Source organism: Dermacentor andersoni, chromosome 8, assembly GCF_023375885.2.
Source record: "Dermacentor andersoni chromosome 8, qqDerAnde1_hic_scaffold, whole genome shotgun sequence".
Lineage (NCBI taxonomy): Eukaryota > Metazoa > Arthropoda > Arachnida > Ixodida > Ixodidae > Dermacentor > Dermacentor andersoni.
In genome coordinates, this window is record NC_092821.1 from 73468625 (window position 1) to 73481834 (window position 13210).

Here is a 13210-nt window from a genome sequence, read left to right on the forward strand (position 1 = left end):
ACTTCATTGCATGGAGAGGCTCGGAACTTTGGCGACAGCCGTTTCCTTTTAGCCTGAAATCCTTTATTTTAGAGCAAGGCAATGCTAATGTGCCACCTTATTTAAATGAGAACGATAATGCTAATGCGTGAACTGCTTGTGTATCAAATTTCCTAAAAGCACCCGAGCGCTCTAGCCCGCTTTGGGATCCACACAGCACCATGCACAGCAAGGTACGACGACCCTAAGCCGTGGCATCCTACGATCACTGGAAGGTGCCAACACTGTATAGAGGCCCCTGACACATAGCACTTGGTGTGTGCCTGCCAGGAAAATTCAGCTCTCACTCCCACTGCAATCCTACAAGAGAGGACTGGGAGGCGGCCCTGCTTGGTTGCTCAGACATTTAGACCCAAATGGCCTTGGTCAAGAGGGCCAAGCTGGCAGCCTCGACCAATGAGCTCCCGGACTACGGACTTCACCTAGCATGTAGGGCTCCTGCATGAGTCCACACCTCCCTTTCTTGTTTGTGGATGCTTTCCCTCACCACCACCTCCAACAGCAGGGACTCCAAAAGTCCAGGGGACACACTTTCTCCCTTGGGGCTCTTTGCCAAGTTGTAGAAGCTTATGCACTACTGTAAAAGCTTAACAGACCTGCACTACATAGACCACGAGAGCTACCTTGTGCAGCGCTGTGGCCTACGAGACTGACAGGCTGACACCACCCCTGAAGGAAGCACCGAATGTACCCCAGTGGCAGGAATGCACAGCGGGGCCTCTGTAGGCAATGGTGGTGGTGCCACGATCTTCATACCCCCCCATTCTAGCCACCCTAGACTGGCATTCACATCTTGTGACTAATGTTGCCGACCTTCCTAAATTTAGCCGGAGAGCTCCAACTATATTTAGGAAATGTCCTGAGTCTCAATGTGACCCATTTGGGATGGCACAATGTATAACAAATGTAGGGGCAGCTAAATGTACTAAATGACGCCAGGACAGCTAAAAATACAAGGGCAAATCAGAGTCTTTGCCCCCATTTTTTATTAGCCAAGATAAGGTATGTACAGGTCATTACAAATATATGTACTATTCTACATACCTTACACTATTTTTCCACATGGTCTCCACACCGCTTCAGACATTTGTCCCATTGCAGCACCAAATTTGAGAAGCCCCTGTGCCATGTTGTCGTCAGTCAGCGACGGATGCGGCCACCCTGAATGTTCATTGTCATACAAGTCTTCACGGCCTTTTGCAAACTCACAACACCACCACTTCACACTTCTCAAAGCGAAACACCTTCTCCCATACATGAGATGCATTTCCCTGTAGATTTCGATAGGCGTTCGTCCATTGCTCTATAGAAAATGAATCACACTTCATTGCTCGTACACTGTTGACGTGTGAAGCATAACCGCCATCTTCAACAACTCACAGCAGCGCTGTGCTGCGGAAATACCGGCAGATGAGGTCGGACCGGTCCAAGAAAGGTCCACTGCTGGGAATGGATATGTTGAGTTCACATTTACCGTCATAATTAGGCCAAAAAAATAAGGGCGAGGACTTACTGGTTCACCCTTGTACAATAAATAAACCAGGTTTTTTCTTTATAATGTCTAAGTTTGCATGATTACACATTTTCCTCTTTTGTCTTCTGTTGCCACGTCATAAACATAAAGCCTATCTTGTTTTTGTTGTGGTCCTAGTTATGCTGTTGGCCATAACCGTTCACAGTACCTCCATCTGTACAGTAGCTGTGTAAGCCAGGCAAATACTGCCTCTATCTAGTTGTAAATAGCAATGTGGTAGGACTAAAAAAAATTTAGCAAGTTTGTTTACTGCACATACAAAGTGGTGGCTCATGGCACTGAGGGGGTCAGTCGTCGCCAGCCGCCCCCCACCTCGCCCCGTCCGGAGTTCGTCCAATCAAGAGTTGGCAACCCTACTAGAGAGCCTTTGTCTATTCAAAACGTCTCATGTTCGTTATCGCGTTCCATGTGTGTTCTTGTAGAAAAAACCATTTTAAAAAGCAGCATGTTCATGATTGCCCCACTGTCAAAAATTTGCACCAGCAATGAAACAGACCACATTTGGCCAAGCTCACCAACCCAGCCGCTCACGTTTACTTCACTGGTAACTCAGTAATCTACAGACAGTAATACCCCTGTTACACGGGCGACCTTAACCGCGGTTAATGTAACCGTGGTTATCGCTAAATGTGGTTAGCGCGGTTAGATGGCAGGCGAAACTGCGGTTAGGCCGCTAACCGCGGTTGACCGCCAACCGAGCTTGGCAACCTCGGTTTAGTGCAACCGACGTTTTGGAAACAAGCAAAATGGCGGATTTTGTCGGCTGTAAAACCAACTCTACGACAGGCTGCAACCAGCATTTGCAGATTACTCCCAAATTAGGCTAAATAATAACCTACACTTGCAAAACTCAGTCTCACACGTTAAAACTCTCAAATATGACAATTGTTTTGCTAAATATAACATCTTGATACCACTTTAATCAAATGTCTAAGAAAAATTATTCAAAATGAAATCTGTACGCAAGAGATCACGTGATGCATCATCAGACCATTAACCTTGATCGGGATAGCCCGTGTAACTCTGGCAAGCTACGGTTGGCGTTAAGCACGGTTGAGCGAGTTAACCACGGTTAAGCTGCTCGTTTAACTAGGGTATAAGAAGTTTACAGACAAACTAAAGCTCTCTAGTACTCAGTGCGGAACCCAATGAGGCATCATAACAGACGACCACACCAGGAAGGTGCAGTCAGTGCCACAACATTACCATTGATGTCCTCCTCCAAACCAAGTGAAAACATTTTGTCTGCGGGACATCGCAATCATGTTGCAACACCCATGCACCGTTCTGAAGACAAATAGGACATCCATCAGACATCCAACTTCATATATCCTATCAAGGACATCCAAAGGATGTTGTACCTTGACTTTTCTCAACCCACACCTGTATAGTTGCCCTCCCAGAGGCTTTGTCTCTCAGTTTCCTCACGATGGAATTACTTTTTCTCATATGTTAAGATTACAAGCTGGGGCTGTAACGTCTGCAGCTAATGTGTGCACAGTACTTAGCCTATCTTCTGAAGTGACCTTCTTTGAAAGCTTAGTTCAATACGCCACTTGTGCCTGGCAGAAAGCCACAAATAATAAAAAGAACATTGCGCCTACACGTGCACGTGTGCATGCATACACATACACACAATCTTACTGAGTGGTGGTTTTGCCCATTGCATCTGTCACACAGCATCTGCTGCAAACAGAATATACATATTCATAAAAGCAAACACTGTGCAAAAGTCTCTGAGATGTATGCGCAATGCCCAGCAAGTCCCCCTGACAAACCTCGCACACATGCAAGGGATGTCCACAGGATATGAAAGTGTTCCTAAAGGGATGTTCAAGGGACATCCGGTGAACTATATTCTATGCATCCCTGGGATATCCAGGTATGAGCACTGGATATCCATAGGATATCTACTGGAGGTCATTGCACTCACTGTGTTAAAGCCGGAAAAGAAGCAAGGCTAGGGCCTGTCAATGTAATGACATTCAAAATGGAATGATGAACAGTGGTAGAACAAGAGATGTTGTTGGAGCCAATGTATTGACAAGGGGACTTGTTTTGTCAGGGCAGCAGCAAGGACAACTCTCCTTGGTGACATGTTGGCTATAGCATCGTTCATAGTTCTACCCCTGTTAATCACACTACAAGCTTCCATCTTTCCACAACCTTCTTTCTTCCTTGGATTTAAAGTGGCAGGAATAATTACCATACCAGCATCGCAGACACTAAAAGGAAGCATTTATTTTTCTGCTAGTGCAAAGATAGACTGTGAAAAAAAATTAAAGTGCTTGCAGCTCTCTGCTCAAATTCAACAGCGCTAAGCATACGTTCAACATTTCTATTAAGATAATGTGGAGCTATATTGTTGAAGACTGACAATGATTGAAATGCTTTCTGACTGTCCTTATGACCTGTTTAACTCTCCAAAGAAAGAAAAAGATGGTGCTCTTTGCCTCAAATAAAGCTTTCTACAAAGATAGCATCAATCACGTGTGTTCTTGCAGAATTAGATTATATCGTCATCATCATCATCATCACCTCTGCACGCACAGGGCAAAAGAATTTGTTTATTAGGTTTCATACAAAGATTATCAGAAATGACAGGGGCAAACGAGAAAGCCCAGTCATTGTACAGTGAACTCTCCTTAAAGAGAATTTCGAGGGACCAGGGAAATTGATACCATTTATCAGTAGTTCGATTTACTGAGAGACGTTGCCAGAGAGCATTGCATGAATACAAAACCAACCAAACATGAGGGTAGTGTTCCGTTTGAGCGGCAGTTCCATTTAAGTGATTTCCGTTTATCGAGATTCCACTGTATCTTGACTTGCATGACCAAATGACTTGTGTGGATGTGGCAGTGACTGTTACAGACTTTAATAAAAAGGCTTGGCAAAGTGCTGAGTCTGTCCTGGGTGCAAACCGACCAAGCTACTACTGAATCAAATAAAAAGACATGGCACGGCAGAACCTGTCATGTCATGTTTGTTTTTGTGTCTGTCTAGATTCACTGCTGCACTTTGTCATACCTATGGAATAATTAGCCACACATATGGTAGTCACACACACATATGGTGGTAGCCACACACTTGGTAGTCATGTCTCGGGCTCCTCTATCAGCTTCTGGATGATCAGGGAAATCTGCACAAAAAGATGCAAAGGATAATAACAGTACGTTCATTGGGGTGGGATTTCATCACTGCATGCAAAAGGCAGAAGTGCTATAATTTTTGCAGTATTTAGAGCTCTGCGCCCACAAAAGTGCTTATGAGTTATGCAACATACAAGCTGGATCAGCTGATACTCCATGGCTACCACTATTAATGCATAAAGTACAGAGACAACATGAGACGACAAGCACATGCACAAAACTCGAGACCAGGCTAATGCAGAGGCGAAAAATTCTGCAGGTCCAGCACACATGTTGGAATCTATGTGGAGTGAAGCTTTTGTGAAGCATTTAATGAAATGCTATAAATGTGCCCATTCTGTTCCAGCATTTTGTTCCGGAAACTGGTGTGTGCATAGGCTCTCATACACCTGTGCTACACAATTACACAATGTGACAAATTCGATAGTGCCTTGTATTCCTGAACTCTTTTTTTTAATTGCACCAACCGTTTCTTGGCTGACCCCCATTATGGGTATGTAACATAGTACAAAAATCATAACCATATTAAACACACAGCTATCATCTCAGAAAACTATTTGGTGGCATGATATGTAGCTAAGTGTGGACAGCTGGGCTAGTTGACTGTGAATAGCTTTATGACACATCGTCACAGCGCACAAATAAACATGGAAGAGCAGAGAGGGCCAACAAGAACAGCAGAGTTCAACTCCAGTTCAAGTCTGCCGTTCTTGTTGTCCCTCTCTGCTCATTCATGTTTATTTGTGCGCTGGAACGATGTTTCATAATGATATGTAGCACCCGCTTCTTGGCCAAGCCCCTGTTGTGAATATGTGCCATGGTATGGAAATCATAATCATAATCAATCTGCAAACATGCATCTTGGCAGATTTCCCCTTGCGGGTAAGTGCCATAGCATGGAAATCATCATCAGGACCAACATGTGTTAACTATCTGAAAGAGCTAGCTGGCGTTGGCACAAGACAAGCATACGTACAACCCAGTCTTTCACTGGGACATTCTACAGAGGGCTAACCCGCCGTGGTTGCTCAGTGGCTATGGTGTTGGGCTGCTGAGCACGAGGTCGCGAGATCGAATCCCGGCCATGGCGGCTGCATTACGATGGAGGCGAAATGCGAAAACACCAGTGTACTTAGATTTAGGTGAACGTTAAAGAACCCCAGGTGGTCGAAATTTCCGGAGTCCTCCACTACGGCGTGCCTCATAATCAGAAAGTGGTTTTGGCATGTAAAAACCCCATAATTTAATTTAATTTTACAGAGGGCTATTAAGAAAGAGCTACCTCTCGATCTGTACAGCATCAGATTTCTGCCAGTTGACATCAAGGAAATGCCTTATGACAAAATTATGCTCCTCAGCCTCGACAGCATGTGGAAAACGTGTATGCAGGGTAGACATTCCGATAGCATTGTACACTCAGTTAGTGAAAATTTAATAGAAAGTGTTGTGCAGTACAGACAAGTGAAGTTTAGTGTTTGGCAGGAGCCCGTCTGGTCGGGGTGGAACATGGTGAAAACGTAAACAAAACCTGGGGCACTACACCAACCAAAGTAAATTTAAAAGAAAAGAAGACGTTTCGGCTCCCACACGGCCTTGTAGACAGGTAAAAGAAAAAACCACTTCGGCCAGCGTAGTGCCCTGGTTTTCTCTGCCTTTTCACCACACAGAGAAGTGCATAGTATGCTGCCTAAACTGCCCGATTGTATTATAGTGATTGATGACTTGGTCGTATTGAAGAAATATTAATCCAGTTGTGTCGGCAAAATAGGCTGACACGCTTTAACAATTGCACTGTTTTGTCTTGCCAGAACCAGTAATGAAGAAAGAAAAAAGTGATTCTAGCTGAATGGTTAGAGCATCAAGCTGCTGTGCTAAAGGGCTGAAGTTCAAATCCCATCGCCAAATGTGCTTCTTTTCTACGTTTCTTTTTCTCTTTTTAAGAGGAATATACTAGGCGAGAATACAACCAGCAACCAACTGCCCTACCCAAGCGAAACCATGGGGTGGCAGGCGAAAGCGCATACCGTATATATAACAGAATGCTCGAAAAAGCTGCTCACCACAGCAAGTTCGAAAGCCTAGGTTTGTCATTTCCCTTCCACCATGCTTAACAATAAACATGAAGGAATTAAACCTGGAGAGATTTTGTTCTTGTCAAAAGCTAAGCCTAAGGATTATACATGTACTGCTTCTATTGAAAAGAGAATAGAACCTACTTATCCATATCCTCAGCTTAGCTTAGAGGGTGTCTACTGTACACACAACTACCGAAAATTTCATTAGGAAACACAGCACCATTGCCATATGATCAAGAGTTCAGTGGAACACCATCTGGTCAGGTAAAAGCATCATTTGTATAACAAGTTACTGGCCAATATAACAAAATTTTCACTTGTAACAGGGAGATGTGAGGCAATATTTTGCAAAATGTGAAGTGCAGTATGCCTAATACTCCTGTCACATTGGGTGTTTTAATGTCATTCGAATCAAATGGCATTAGCATCGAATGACATCATTCAACTGCTACACCGCAATATTTAATGCCATTAGCACCGAATGACTTCCGCAATCGAATGAGTTCGAGAAATTCACTCAAGCAAAACAGGACAGAGCATTTGCAAATTGAAAGCCGTACTCGTAAAGAAATAATAACTTTTCAGTGTTTTAATGGACGTGTTACTCAAAGAGACAGAATCTGCACGGCAGGCTGTCTCAAAATGTTCTTACTCTCCAGCTCCACAGCGTCTGGCCGCCGCCACTCTCCTCAACGGCCATATTGTAAACACTCGGGTGCCTGGTTGCACGTTTTGGTTAGTCAGGCATCAGCAAGCACTTTATGGGCACTTATGCAAGCACTTTATGGGCACTTATGCAAGCGCTTTATCCCTACCTTGTTCTACTTTAGTCGACACATATTTTTCGGGATGATCACCATTGATATCACCACCGAATGACATTAATTTTTCTATTGTAGCACCTCCGCGGGCGAATGAGATTAAAACGCCCAGTGTGACAAGGGTATTAGACATACTCTTGTCACAGTACAAATGTAATGTTATTTGCAATGAATAGCATTCATTTGTAATGTCATGTGTTTGCTGCTACATGGGAAAATGCAATGACACTTATTTAATACAACATTTTCACACGAATTAGTCCACAGAACTAATTCGCATTATCTAGGTTTGGGACTGAATGCATAGCATCGACGCATCACTAACTCATGTTTTCTGCATCTTTGTAAAAAAGTACTTTTTTTTATTTGGTTTACAAATTGCCAGTTTATTGACATAAAAATTCACCATATGTTTTTGACAAAAAGCTACTCTCACTTCTGCTGGTGGACGCCGGTTTGCTGAAAAGTTTTGCCCAGTGGACTAAAGCAGAAATTTTGATAAAGATATGGCAAGACCATTTAGGTAATTCAGGAGACCTATGTTGTCGGATATGTTGTTTTTCGTTTGGCATGGCTAAGCTTGACTTTACTTGGTTTGTGTTGGCCAGCTGTGACAAACTGTCTAAAACAACCAGGCATATATTTTCAAAGCAACTTTTGTTATTAAAATGTATTATTTAAAAGATATGCACATGTTATAAATGGGAGTTTTGTTAACTTCTCTTTTTTTTTTTCCCAGGGTCATAATCATCATTTTCAAAAGACATTTGTTTTCACCGTGTGACAGGGGACTGTTTCGTGTGGTGTTTGTTGAAGCGAACATCCACAGATGCAAGAGAGCAATCTCCTTTCGAGAAGTAAAAGAAATGCGAGTCATAGTCGCTTGTTTGGAAGTTGTGCCACTCGCTGGCAAAGCGGAGAGGCTCAGCTTTTTATTCCTCCTCTTACCTACTACGAGCTTAACCTCTGATCTCTACTAAAGCTTGTGCAGCTTTTCTGAAATTTACATTGGGGCTACCCCATTATTAGACCTCGTGCTACCCTTGAAAAAAAAAAAAAGGGAACATCAGCGCCACCTAGTAAACAAGAGAAGAAACCAAGTGTTAGAAGAAGTGTCATCATCATCATCATCATCATCATCATCATCATCATCAGCCTGGTTACGCCCACTGCAGGGCAAAGGCCTCTCCCATACTTCAACTATGGGAGAAGTGTAATGAAGTGTAAGAAGTGTAATGAAGACAAAGAAAACATGCTCAATCATTGTCATTACATGTAGAAAAACAAAACCTACTTTAATACTGCCACCGCAACTGACATGATGACACACTAGCAAAGGAGGCACAAAGGTGAGCTCTTTCCAGTATAGAGATGTTGAGCGGGCATTGAGCAATCATGGCAGCTGTTGGCACTGGTACCACTGCTGTAACCAAGTGGTCTTTGGCACCATATTTTCCAGGCTTGGACAACTTGGGTGCCAGCCTCAATGCTGTCAATTAATTTTTGTTTATCGTTTCCCTCCTGCGAGATGTGGTGTTCAAATCTACACCCCAGTGGTGGCACCCTCTGGATAACAGATGCAGATCTCGAAGGCTATGCTTTTGCCGATTACACACGGCAGAGGCAATTGCAGGAGCTGAAAATACATCATAGCTGTCGAGTTTTCAACACGACCTGTTACAAACCAACAGACTTCCTTGAGCAGTTACCCTAACTTCTGACCCACAATCGGTTTCCCGTAAAAGCGAAAGCATCACGACACCCCCCAGGTGTAAAGCCTGCCAAAACTGAGCAGTACTCTACAGTGCTCGCAGTCCCAAAGACATACCAGTGTGCACACATCGAAATTCCTGGCGACAATTCAAAATTTCATAGCAACAACCTACAACACCACTCACTTCCCGCGAAGGGAGCACAGGGGTTAGAAATGGCTACACATTCTGCCTGAAGCAGGCAAGTAGGGTGACATCATGTACAACAAATACATAGTTTGAATTCTATATTCTCACTCCTAATGTCTGCAGTATCCCTAGAGAAAAGCTGCTCCGCAAGCAAAAAAATTACATACGAAAGCTCTAGGAAAATTATAGTTTAATAAGAGTCAAAGTGGTGGTGTTTCGTGTGCTTTGTTCATAAATGTGAGCAAGAAAAATCATGGAGACCAGGACTTGGTTACCCTTATCCAGCCTGCAGTATAAAGTTTGTTCAACATCTGCTGCCATGGATCTAAGGTTTACTGGGTAACAGTCCCAGGGCTATGTCTATTGCACATACACAAGTACTAAAGAAAGTGGATGGATGGACAGCTGCCACCATAGCTCAATTGATAAAGCACTGAACATGTGATCACGTGAACATGCAGGGGATCTGGCTCCTGCTGCAAGTTGTCCTGTCTTCCACTTTCATTTCTCTTTCCCATGTTACTTCTACATTTCCACTTTAAAGGAAATCAGTTAACATTCCATGTGCTTTCGCTGGCTTCATTTGGGTGTTTGTAATGGTGAGATATTGCCACACTACATCAATTACAAGCCTCTTGCTAGGAAACGGAGTAAGGTCACTTATGTCTAAACTGTTTTCTGCGCACACCAAGCAGGGGAATAACTGGACCAAACAAGCAAAAGAAGCATGATGGAATGATGTGCTGGAAAGGGTGATGAATTGCATTGCCCCTTCAATGCTCACCTTCCTGGCTTTGACTTGGACAGGATCAGATGATTTCGCCTGCAAGTCTTGAAGCTGTGCCAAAAGTGGTGCCCCCTGGCTGGCCAGATCAATGTCACCCTTTCGCAGCAAAGCTTCTATCAATACCAGAGCCCTCTGGAAAGGGTTGGGGTCAGGCAAAAAGGAGCAATGTCACTTTTGTAGAGTACGGTAGCCAAAGTTGGCAAAATTTTCATGAAGCATTTGTGAGAATGTTACAATACACTGGTTGCTTTCTCTATCTTCGTGGCTAATAAAACAAAGAAAATTACAGTGAATAAATGCTTAATCACAAATGAAAATGAAGGAAATGAGAACAAGAGCTGTGATCCTACATGAATTTGCTTGCTATATACAAATAGCATATATATAGATACAAATATAGTACAATCACTTTGCCTTGACAGTCGACTGAAAGAGCACTGATACTTCCAATGTTTATCTTAAATGACATCCAATAATTCCCAGGCATGCTGACCTCATTATCATAAATTTTAGAACAGAAGGACATGATGATCCAGCTTCAATTAAAAGTGGACTTCTCCTAATCAATAATTTGACAGAAACTTGTCTGAAGCAGAAGTAACATTCTGCCACAAGCCAGAAAGAAAATTCTGATCAAAAATATTTGACTTGTCTTGACATTTCAAGCACATTAAATACTCTCCATCGGCACTTCATATAACATGACTAAGGCGACCACACACCCTAAGTAAGAAGGGACATTTTAGGGATGCAGCGTCACTTTTAAGTGATGATGCCACAGTGCTCTGTCCCTTCTTTATTTATTATTTATTTGGTTTGAAAACATATATAGTACCATAAAAGAGAGTAAAAAAAAAGCAAGAAGCAGGCTGGCAACTGCCACTGGAAGGGGCACAAATCCTGCCTATACTATTCAAGAAGGATGGGACAGAAGCATAAAAATGGAAGGTACTTCCTTTTACAAGTTAGCCACAACTATACAGAAACAAGAAGAAAGCCAGCACCACACAGTTACAATGAACTCAAACCGACTTAAAAAAAAAACTAATGTTTCAAGCTTATAAAATTAAATGTGAGAAATTCAGCAAAGAAAAAAAAAAGCAGTTAAGTAACAAGAAAATGCTGCATGGTATTCATTGCATAGAATGTTGCGATGAATAGCATTATACGGTGATTACGATGCCAGCCATGAGGTGGGCGCACACGAGCAAAAAAGGCGAAAAGTATTCAAATTCTTAAGAAAAATAAGGCACAAGCACACCATAGTATCAGGTGTTTTCAAGGTGAGTTACAGGGAAAAGTATACGACTAGCAACAATCATTCCTCAACCACGACTTCATGGGATGTGACGAGATAACACTTTTGCCTCAGTTACGACCAAGCAATAACTTAGGTTTCTTTCTAAAAATTAGCATCCTCAGAAACAAGAAACTCAAAGGAACCCGTAGCCTTAATGACTTATTGGAGAAAACAACCAATTGAAATGTGTCTTTAATGAGACATCAATCTAACTGGTCTTTCTGGTATGCAGCTCTCGGCAACGTTTCTTCCTGTCTCTGGGCACAGCCTGCAATACTTCGGTGCAGCAGGCAGGGCTTAGTTTCCTATTTTAATTATATTACTTTTATTAATTTTTATTGCCCAACACAACCCTTATGTCTCTGGGCACATCCAATCTCTTCGTCCTTTATGGTAGGGAAAACATGGTCCCTTTATGCACAACCAAAGTGGAATTTCGTAAGCCATAACCCTATAAGGGAGTAGCCAAAAAAATCTCGGGGCTTCTTGAATGTTTGAGTCCCACTAACTCAATTACTGTGAGAAGCAATTACAAGCCTGCTGCTCCTGCTTGCGTCTACAGAACCCTACACGACATATGAGGACATTGTGCAAAGTGCTACTAGCGGACAATGCAAGGCAGTCACAGAGGCTGGCGATATGGTGTGGCGATGAGGCAACCCATCTAGCTCTTGATTTTGGCACAGAGAAATCAGGAATCATGATCTTTGATGAACAAATGAGTAGAGATGCGGTATCAATTCAACAGCAAGTCATACCCATAGTCAAGCAATAACTACTTGGTAGTAGACATAAACTAAAGGAAGATCTACTCACACATCTACCAAGATAATCTGAGGAGTAAAGGGAAGCGAAATGCAGCAATAATAAAGCACATAGCACTTTGGGGCTACAATAAATATGAAGTGGTACGAGAAATTTGGAAAGGAGCAATGGTGCCAGAGCTAATGCCCGCAAATGCAATTCTGTGCTTAAAATTCTGCGCGTAGCCCTGATGCTACCACATTTTAGTTCTCCTCGTACAAGCCATCGTTCGCCAGGAACTTGAAAATATCGGTTTACAGCCTGTGTGTGTTGTCGACAATCCCAGAGCTAGTGAATGCCCTTCTACTATTTTCGCTCCACCCCGACGCTTCTCTCGACGTTATCGCAACCCGACTGAATGGAGAACTGCGGACGACCAGCCGATATGTTTCACCTGTCGCCGCATTGGTCACGTCGCCTGATACTGTCGCAACTCGTGGCCCTCAACACCTCGCACGCCGATCAACCTGAGCTGTTTTGATGGAAATGCCCGCAAGGTTTCGCAAGTTTTGCAATGTTTTGCAAGAAGAAGTAGTATAGCCGCTCAGTCTCGTTCACCACAAACATGTCGCCCATCTTCCCATTCGCCCCAGCGACGTCGCCTTTCGTCCACTGTGGCTCTTGGCCACACCCTTACAGAAAATTAGAGAATGCAGCCCTCGGAGGTGGTGCTGCATTGCCGACTACTGCAGCAAATCCTCTGTCTGTGCCTACAAGGAGAAGTGTAATTGATGTTAAAATAGACGGCGTACCTGTCCAAGCACTCGTCGACACTGGAGCCCACGTCTCTGTGATGA

The 13210-nt window shown here is 43.2% G+C and overlaps 1 long non-coding RNA gene across 1 annotated transcript; it reads right to left on the reverse strand.

The window, feature by feature from the left end:
• Positions 1–4427: 4427 nt before the first annotated feature.
• On the reverse strand, positions 4428–10490 carry LOC129386818 (uncharacterized). The gene is made up of 2 exons (XR_008614102.1): positions 10307–10490; positions 4428–4715 (listed from the first exon to the last, which is right to left on the reverse strand). It is a non-coding gene; the product is annotated as an uncharacterized lncRNA (long non-coding RNA).
• Between the last annotated feature and the right edge of the window lie 2720 nt (positions 10491–13210).